The sequence below is a fragment of the Coregonus lavaretus genome (assembly GCF_964263955.1).
Source record: "Coregonus lavaretus genome assembly, contig: HAP1_SCAFFOLD_2010, whole genome shotgun sequence".
NCBI lineage: Eukaryota > Metazoa > Chordata > Actinopteri > Salmoniformes > Salmonidae > Coregonus > Coregonus lavaretus.
In genome coordinates this window covers 59,284-69,471 of record NW_028166779.1, presented here as the reverse complement: position 1 = coordinate 69,471, position 10,188 = coordinate 59,284, and the positions used below count along the sequence as shown (strand labels likewise).

The following is a 10,188-nucleotide window of genomic DNA, read 5'->3' as shown; positions in this document are numbered from 1 at the left end:
AAATAAATAACAATATGGGGATGAGGTAGTTGGGCGGGCTAATTTCAGATGGGCTGTGTACAGGTGCAGTGATCGGTAAGGTGCTCTGACAACTGATGCTTAAAGTTAGTGAGGGAGATAAGAGTCTCCAGCTTCAGAGATTCTGCTCTATAGGAGAAAGCCCTGCCTCCAGCTGTTCGCTTAGTAATTCTAGGGGCCAATAAGGAGGCCTGCGTCTTGTGACCTGTAGCGTACGTGTAGGTATGTACGGCAGGACCGAATCGGAGAGATAGGTAGGAGCAAGCCCATGTAACGCTTGCATGCAAGTGGAGATTATGTTTCCTATCTTCACCACCTGGGGGGCGGCCCGTCAGGAAGTCCAGGACCCAGTTGCACAGGTCGGGGTTCAGACCCAGGGCCTTCGAGCTTGATGATGAGCTTGGAGGATAAGATAGTGTTGAATGCTGAGCTATAGATAATGAACGGCATTCTTACATAGGTATTCCTCTTGTCAACCAATCATGTCAATGCGGAGCTTTACAGCGCTATAAGGAGCCCTCCACATTGTTATAAGATTTGGGAGGCACACAGCGATGCAATTTGGAGCTCGATTTGGACTCCGCAAGCCTCCAGAGGCTCCGCAATTGCGTCACACCCTCCGGACCACATTTCGGATCAAGCATTAATTGGCTTTACTCTACCAGGTCCGGAGCCTGCTGGTTTTCTGTTCTACCTGATAATGAATTGCACACACCTGGTGTCCCAGGTCTAAATCAGTACCTTATTAAAGGGGAACAATGACAAAAAAAAGCAGTGGAACTGGCTTTGAGGTTCAGAGTTGAGTTTCAGGGGTATAGCGAGTCCAACAGTTGTGGTTTCATCTCGCTGTGATATTCTCAGCTGGATTTAGAGCTTTCAACATTAAAAAATACTAAGTAATAGTCATAGAATTGAAACAAGCATTTTCTCTTGGTCACAGACGGACAAATTGACTTTGTGCTTAAAGCTGAAGTTGTAACGAGTCTGCACGCATGGTGTCTGCGCCACTCAGTGGACTTTTAGGAGAAAAGTCTGTCGTCAGTTATTTAAAATTGTACTAATATTGTACTTTCTTGGGTACAGCAATAAAAATAATTCATGCATTGGCCGGGAATCGAACCCGGGCCTCCCGCGAGTCCTTACGAATTAGAAGCTGTTGTGTGTCTGACGTAGCTAAAACCGCTAATGTAACAAAACGTAAAATGCTCGGATCAAATGCTGAAATGTAAAAGAAATTCACGAATCAGAAAAAGTAAATAAGGCTCAGATGAGTTGTTCCCGGGTGTTTGTTGTGGTTCGTTGTAATTCGGCTATTATCTTCGCCACCTCTTGCGTAAAACCTGCCACAGCGCCTCGGAGGGCATACGTGGCCATACATATATTGCATCCGTAGTGGTTTAGCACTACCATAGGGAATGAATGGGAAACGCTTTAGGGCACTCTATCTTTATGTTCCTATACCCAAAAAAGCAAAGGTAACTGAACTAAATGACTATCGCCACACTATAACACCTCCTCCTCCGTGCTTTACGGTGGGAACTACACATGCGGAGATCATCCGTTTACCCACACTGCGTCTCACAAAGACAAGGCGGTTGGAACCAAAAATCTCAAATTTGGACTCCAGACCAAAGGACACATTTCCACCAGTCTAATGTCCATTGCTTGTGTTTCTGGGCCCAAGCCGGTCTCATCTCTTTATCAAAGCATTGGTGGTTCAGTGGTAGAATTCTCGCCTGCCACGCGGGGGCCAGTCGCGTATAGCTGTAACAGCCGTTTTGTCGAAACAGCGCCACTGAATCAGTGTGTGAACGAAAATATATTACATCCGTAGTGGTTTAGGACTACCATGCGGGAGGCCCGGGTTCGATTCCCGGCCAATGCATGCTATCTTTATGTTCCTATACCCAAAAAAGCAAAGGTAACTGAACTAAATGACTATCGCCACACTATAACACCTCCTCCTCCGTGCTTTACGGTGGGAACTACACATGCGGAGATCATCCGTTTACCCACACTGCGTCTCACAAAGACAAGGCGGTTGGAACCAAAAATCTCAAATTTGGACTCCAGACCAAAGGACACATTTCCACCAGTCTAATGTCCATTGCTTGTGTTTCTGGGCCCAAGCCGGTCTCATCTCTTTATCAAAGCATTGGTGGTTCAGTGGTAGAATTCTCGCCTGCCACGCGGGGGCCAGTCGCGTATAGCTGTAACAGCCGTTTTGTCGAAACAGCGCCACTGAATCAGTGTGTGGCCGAAAATATATTACATCCGTAGTGGTTTAGGACTACCATGCGGGAGGCCCGGGTTCGATTCCCGGCCAATGCATGCTATCTTTATGTTCCTATACCCAAAAAAGCAAAGGTAACTGAACTAAATGACTATCGCCACACTATAACACCTCCTCCTCCGTGCTTTACGGTGGGAACTACACATGCGGAGATCATCCGTTTACCCACACTGCGTCTCACAAAGACAAGGCGGTTGGAACCAAAAATCTCAAATTTGGACTCCAGACCAAAGGACACATTTCCACCAGTCTAATGTCCATTGCTTGTGTTTCTGGGCCCAAGCCGGTCTCATCTCTTTACCAAAGCATTGGTGGTTCAGTGGTAGAATTCTCGCCTGCCACGCGGGAGGCCCGGGTTCGATTCCCGGCCAATGCATGCTATCTTTATGTTCCTATACCCAAAAAAGCAAAGGTAACTGAACTAAATGACTATCGCCACACTATAACACCTCCTCCTCCGTGCTTTACGGTGGGAACTACACATGCGGAGATCATCCGTTTACCCACACTGCGTCTCACAAAGACAAGGCGGTTGGAACCAAAAATCTCAAATTTGGACTCCAGACCAAAGGACACATTTCCACCAGTCTAATGTCCATTGCTTGTGTTTCTGGCCCAAGCCGGTCTTAGTTTTTACCAAAGCATTGGTGGTTCAGTGGTAGAATTCTCGCCTGCCACGCGGGAGGCACGGGTTCGATTCCCGGCCAATGCATGCTATCTTTATGTTCCTATACCCAAAAAAGCAAAGGTAACTGAACTAAATGACTATCGCCACACTATAACACCTCCTCCTCCGTGCTTTACGGTGGGAACTACACATGCGGAGATCATCCGTTTACCCACACTGCGTCTCACAAAGACAAGGCGGTTGGAACCAAAAATCTCAAATTTGGACTCCAGACCAAAGGACACATTTCCACCAGTCTAATGTCCATTGCTTGTGTTTCTGGGCCCAAGCCGGTCTCATCTCTTTACCAAAGCATTGGTGGTTCAGTGGTAGAATTCTCGCCTGCCACGCGGGGGCCAGTCGCGTATAGCTGTAACAGCCGTTTTGTCGAAACAGCGCCACTGAATCAGTGTGTGGCCGAAAATATATTACATCCGTAGTGGTTTAGCGGGAGGCCCGGGTTCGATTCCCGGCCAATGCATGAATTCTTTTTATTGCTGTACCCAAGAAAGCAAAGGTAACTGAACTAAATGACTATCGCCACACCATAACACCTCCTCCTCCGTGCTTTACGGTGGGAACTACACATGCGGAGATCATCCGTTTACCCACACTGCGTCTCACAAAGACAAGGCGGTTGGAACCAAAAATCTCAAATTTGGACTCCAGACCAAAGGACACATTTCCACCAGTCTAATGTCCATTGCTTGTGTTTCTGGGCCCAAGCCGGTCTCATCTCTTTACCAAAGCATTGGTGGTTCAGTGGTAGAATTCTCGCCTGCCACGCGGGGGCCAGTCGCGTATAGCTGTAACAGCCGTTTTGTCGAAACAGCGCCACTGAATCAGTGTGTGGCCGAAAATATATTACATCCGTAGTGGTTTAGGACTACCATGCGGGAGGCCCGTGTTCGATTCCCGGCCAATGCATGCTATCTTTATGTTCCTATACCCAAAAAAGCAAAGGTAACTGAACTAAATGACTATCGCCACACTATAACACCTCCTCCTCCGTGCTTTACGGTGGGAACTACACATGCGGAGATCATCCGTTTACCCACACTGCGTCTCACAAAGACAAGGCGGTTGGAACCAAAAATCTCAAATTTGGACTCCAGACCAAAGGACACATTTCCACCAGTCTAATGTCCATTGCTTGTGTTTCTGGGCCCAAGCCGGTCTCATCTCTTTATCAAAGCATTGGTGGTTCAGTGGTAGAATTCTCGCCTGCCACGCGGGGGCCAGTCGCGTATAGCTGTAACAGCCGTTTTGTCGAAACAGCGCCACTGAATCAGTGTGTGGCCGAAAATATATTACATCCGTAGTGGTTTAGGACTACCATGCGGGAGGCCCGGGTTCGATTCCCGGCCAATGCATGCTATCTTTATGTTCCTATACCCAAAAAAGCAAAGGTAACTGAACTAAATGACTATCGCCACACTATAACACCTCCTCCTCCGTGCTTTACGGTGGGAACTACACATGCGGAGATCATCCGTTTACCCACACTGCGTCTCACAAAGACAAGGCGGTTGGAACCAAAAATCTCAAATTTGGACTCCAGACCAAAGGACACATTTCCACCAGTCTAATGTCCATTGCTTGTGTTTCTGGGCCCAAGCCGGTCTCATCTCTTTACCAAAGCATTGGTGGTTCAGTGGTAGAATTCTCGCCTGCCACGCGGGAGGCCCGGGTTCGATTCCCGGCCAATGCATGCTATCTTTATGTTCCTATACCCAAAAAAGCAAAGGTAACTGAACTAAATGACTATCGCCACACTATAACACCTCCTCCTCCGTGCTTTACGGTGGGAACTACACATGCGGAGATCATCCGTTTACCCACACTGCGTCTCACAAAGACAAGGCGGTTGGAACCAAAAATCTCAAATTTGGACTCCAGACCAAAGGACACATTTCCACCAGTCTAATGTCCATTGCTTGTGTTTCTGGGCCCAAGCCGGTCTCATCTCTTTATCAAAGCATTGGTGGTTCAGTGGTAGAATTCTCGCCTGCCACCGCGGGGCCAGTCGCGTATAGCTGTAACAGCCGTTTTGTCGAAACAGCGCCACTGAATCAGTGTGTGGCCGAAAATATATTACATCCGTAGTGGTTTAGGACTACCATAGAGAATGAATGGGAAACGCTTTAGGGCTCTTTTTACGCGGGAGGCCCGGGTTCGATTCCCGGCCAATGCATGAATTATTTTTATTGCTGTACCCAAGAAAGCAAAGGTAACTGAACTAAATGACTATCGCCACACCATAACACCTCCTCCTCCGTTCTTTACGGTGGGAACTACACATGCGGAGATCATCCACACTGCGTCTCACAAAGACACGGCGGTTGGAACCAAAAATCTCAAATTTGGACTCCAGACCAAAGGACACATTTTCACCAGTCTAATGTCCATTGCTTGTGTTTCTGGCCCAAGCCGGTCTTGGTTTTTATCAAAGCATTGGTGGTTCAGTGGTAGAATTCTCGCCTGCCACGCGGGGGCCAGTCGCGTATAGCTGTAACAGCCGTTTTGTCGAAACAGCGCCACTGAATCAGTGTGTGGCCGAAAATATATTACATCCGTAGTGGTTTAGGACTACCATAGAGAATGAATGGGAAACGCTTTAGGGCTCTTTTTACGCGGGAGGCCCGGGTTCGATTCCCGGCCAATGCATGAATTCTTTTTATTGCTGTACCCAAGAAAGCAAAGGTAACTGAACTAAATGACTATCGCCACACCATAACACCTCCTCCTCCGTTCTTTACGGTGGGAACTACACATGCGGAGATCATCCACACTGCGTCTCACAAAGACACGGCGGTTGGAACCAAAAATCTCAAATTTGGACTCCAGACCAAAGGACACATTTTCACCAGTCTAATGTCCATTGCTTGTGTTTCTGGCCCAAGCCGGTCTTGGTTTTTATCAAAGCATTGGTGGTTCAGTGGTAGAATTCTCGCCTGCCACGCGGGGGCCAGTCGCGTATAGCTGTAACAGCCGTTTTGTCGAAACAGCGCCACTGAATCAGTGTGTGGCCGAAAATATATTACATCCGTAGTGGTTTAGGACTACCATAGAGAATGAATGGGAAACGCTTTAGGGCTCTTTTTACGCGGGAGGCCCGGGTTCGATTCCCGGCCAATGCATGAATTCTTTTTATTGCTGTACCCAAGAAAGCAAAGGTAACTGAACTAAATGACTATCGCCACACCATAACACCTCCTCCTCCGTTCTTTACGGTGGGAACTACACATGCGGAGATCATCCACACTGCGTCTCACAAAGACACGGCGGTTGGAACCAAAAATCTCAAATTTGGACTCCAGACCAAAGGACACATTTTCACCAGTCTAATGTCCATTGCTTGTGTTTCTGGCCCAAGCCGGTCTTGGTTTTTATCAAAGCATTGGTGGTTCAGTGGTAGAATTCTCGCCTGCCACGCGGGGGCCAGTCGCGTATAGCTGTAACAGCCGTTTTGTCGAAACAGCGCCACTGAATCAGTGTGTGGCCGAAAATATATTACATCCGTAGTGGTTTAGGACTACCATAGAGAATGAATGGGAAACGCTTTAGGGCTCTTTTTACGCGGGAGGCCCGGGTTCGATTCCCGGCCAATGCATGAATTCTTTTTATTGCTGTACCCAAGAAAGCAAAGGTAACTGAACTAAATGACTATCGCCACACCATAACACCTCCTCCTCCGTTCTTTACGGTGGGAACTACACATGCGGAGATCATCCACACTGCGTCTCACAAAGACACGGCGGTTGGAACCAAAAATCTCAAATTTGGACTCCAGACCAAAGGACACATTTTCACCAGTCTAATGTCCATTGCTTGTGTTTCTGGCCCAAGCCGGTCTTGGTTTTTATCAAAGCATTGGTGGTTCAGTGGTAGAATTCTCGCCTGCCACGCGGGGGCCAGTCGCGTATAGCTGTAACAGCCGTTTTGTCGAAACAGCGCCACTGAATCAGTGTGTGGCCGAAAATATATTACATCCGTAGTGGTTTAGGACTACCATAGAGAATGAATGGGAAACGCTTTAGGGCTCTTTTTACGCGGGAGGCCCGGGTTCGATTCCCGGCCAATGCATGAATTCTTTTTATTGCTGTACCCAAGAAAGCAAAGGTAACTGAACTAAATGACTATCGCCACACCATAACACCTCCTCCTCCGTTCTTTACGGTGGGAACTACACATGCGGAGATCATCCACACTGCGTCTCACAAAGACACGGCGGTTGGAACCAAAAATCTCAAATTTGGACTCCAGACCAAAGGACACATTTTCACCAGTCTAATGTCCATTGCTTGTGTTTCTGGCCCAAGCCGGTCTTGGTTTTTATCAAAGCATTGGTGGTTCAGTGGTAGAATTCTCGCCTGCCACGCGGGGGCCAGTCGCGTATAGCTGTAACAGCCGTTTTGTCGAAACAGCGCCACTGAATCAGTGTGTGGCCGAAAATATATTACATCCGTAGTGGTTTAGGACTACCATAGAGAATGAATGGGAAACGCTTTAGGGCTCTTTTTACGCGGGAGGCCCGGGTTCGATTCCCGGCCAATGCATGAATTCTTTTTATTGCTGTACCCAAGAAAGCAAAGGTAACTGAACTAAATGACTATCGCCACACCATAACACCTCCTCCTCCGTTCTTTACGGTGGGAACTACACATGCGGAGATCATCCACACTGCGTCTCACAAAGACACGGCGGTTGGAACCAAAAATCTCAAATTTGGACTCCAGACCAAAGGACACATTTTCACCAGTCTAATGTCCATTGCTTGTGTTTCTGGCCCAAGCCGGTCTTGGTTTTTATCAAAGCATTGGTGGTTCAGTGGTAGAATTCTCGCCTGCCACGCGGGGGCCAGTCGCGTATAGCTGTAACAGCCGTTTTGTCGAAACAGCGCCACTGAATCAGTGTGTGGCCGAAAATATATTACATCCGTAGTGGTTTAGGACTACCATAGAGAATGAATGGGAAACGCTTTAGGGCTCTTTTTACGCGGGAGGCCCGGGTTCGATTCCCGGCCAATGCATGAATTCTTTTTATTGCTGTACCCAAGAAAGCAAAGGTAACTGAACTAAATGACTATCGCCACACCATAACACCTCCTCCTCCGTTCTTTACGGTGGGAACTACACATGCGGAGATCATCCACACTGCGTCTCACAAAGACACGGCGGTTGGAACCAAAAATCTCAAATTTGGACTCCAGACCAAAGGACACATTTTCACCAGTCTAATGTCCATTGCTTGTGTTTCTGGCCCAAGCCGGTCTTGGTTTTTATCAAAGCATTGGTGGTTCAGTGGTAGAATTCTCGCCTGCCACGCGGGGGCCAGTCGCGTATAGCTGTAACAGCCGTTTTGTCGAAACAGCGCCACTGAATCAGTGTGTGGCCGAAAATATATTACATCCGTAGTGGTTTAGGACTACCATAGAGAATGAATGGGAAACGCTTTAGGGCTCTTTTTACGCGGGAGGCCCGGGTTCGATTCCCGGCCAATGCATGAATTCTTTTTATTGCTGTACCCAAGAAAGCAAAGGTAACTGAACTAAATGACTATCGCCACACCATAACACCTCCTCCTCCGTTCTTTACGGTGGGAACTACACATGCGGAGATCATCCACACTGCGTCTCACAAAGACACGGCGGTTGGAACCAAAAATCTCAAATTTGGACTCCAGACCAAAGGACACATTTTCACCAGTCTAATGTCCATTGCTTGTGTTTCTGGCCCAAGCCGGTCTTGGTTTTTATCAAAGCATTGGTGGTTCAGTGGTAGAATTCTCGCCTGCCACGCGGGGGCCAGTCGCGTATAGCTGTAACAGCCGTTTTGTCGAAACAGCGCCACTGAATCAGTGTGTGGCCGAAAATATATTACATCCGTAGTGGTTTAGGACTACCATAGAGAATGAATGGGAAACGCTTTAGGGCTCTTTTTACGCGGGAGGCCCGGGTTCGATTCCCGGCCAATGCATGAATTCTTTTTATTGCTGTACCCAAGAAAGCAAAGGTAACTGAACTAAATGACTATCGCCACACCATAACACCTCCTCCTCCGTTCTTTACGGTGGGAACTACACATGCAGAGATCATCCACACTGCGTCTCACAAAGACACGGCGGTTGGAACCAAAAATCTCAAATTTGGACTCCAGACCAAAGGACACATTTTCACCAGTCTAATGTCCATTGCTTGTGTTTCTGGCCCAAGCCGGTCTTGGTTTTTATCAAAGCATTGGTGGTTCAGTGGTAGAATTCTCGCCTGCCACGCGGGGGCCAGTCGCGTATAGCTGTAACAGCCGTTTTGTCGAAACAGCGCCACTGAATCAGTGTGTGGCCGAAAATATATTACATCCGTAGTGGTTTAGGACTACCATAGAGAATGAATGGGAAACGCTTTAGGGCTCTTTTTACGCGGGAGGCCCGGGTTCGATTCCCGGCCAATGCATGAATTCTTTTTATTGCTGTACCCAAGAAAGCAAAGGTAACTGAACTAAATGACTATCGCCACACCATAACACCTCCTCCTCCGTTCTTTACGGTGGGAACTACACATGCGGAGATCATCCACACTGCGTCTCACAAAGACACGGCGGTTGGAACCAAAAATCTCAAATTTGGACTCCAGACCAAAGGACACATTTTCACCAGTCTAATGTCCATTGCTTGTGTTTCTGGCCCAAGCCGGTCTTGGTTTTTATCAAAGCATTGGTGGTTCAGTGGTAGAATTCTCGCCTGCCACGCGGGGGCCAGTCGCGTATAGCTGTAACAGCCGTTTTGTCGAAACAGCGCCACTGAATCAGTGTGTGGCCGAAAATATATTACATCCGTAGTGGTTTAGGACTACCATAGAGAATGAATGGGAAACGCTTTAGGGCTCTTTTTACGCGGGAGGCCCGGGTTCGATTCCCGGCCAATGCATGAATTATTTTTATTGCTGTACCCAAGAAAGCAAAGGTAACTGAACTAAATGACTATCGCCACACCATAACACCTCCTCCTCCGTTCTTTACGGTGGGAACTACACATGCGGAGATCATCCACACTGCGTCTCACAAAGACACGGCGGTTGGAACCAAAAATCTCAAATTTGGACTCCAGACCAAAGGACACATTTTCACCAGTCTAATGTCCATTGCTTGTGTTTCTGGCCCAAGCCGGTCTTGGTTTTTATCAAAGCATTGGTGGTTCAGTGGTAGAATTCTCG

At 47.8% G+C, this 10,188-nt stretch overlaps 1 protein-coding gene across 1 annotated transcript in view; it reads left to right on the top strand.

Moving 5' to 3' along the window:
- The window catches only part of LOC311114314 (WD repeat-containing protein 19-like), a gene marked incomplete at its 5' end in the record, with an annotated part of 75,589 nt that overhangs the window by 6,132 nt on the left and 59,269 nt on the right, over window positions 1-10,188 (top strand). The gene's annotated exons all lie outside the window — the stretch shown is intronic.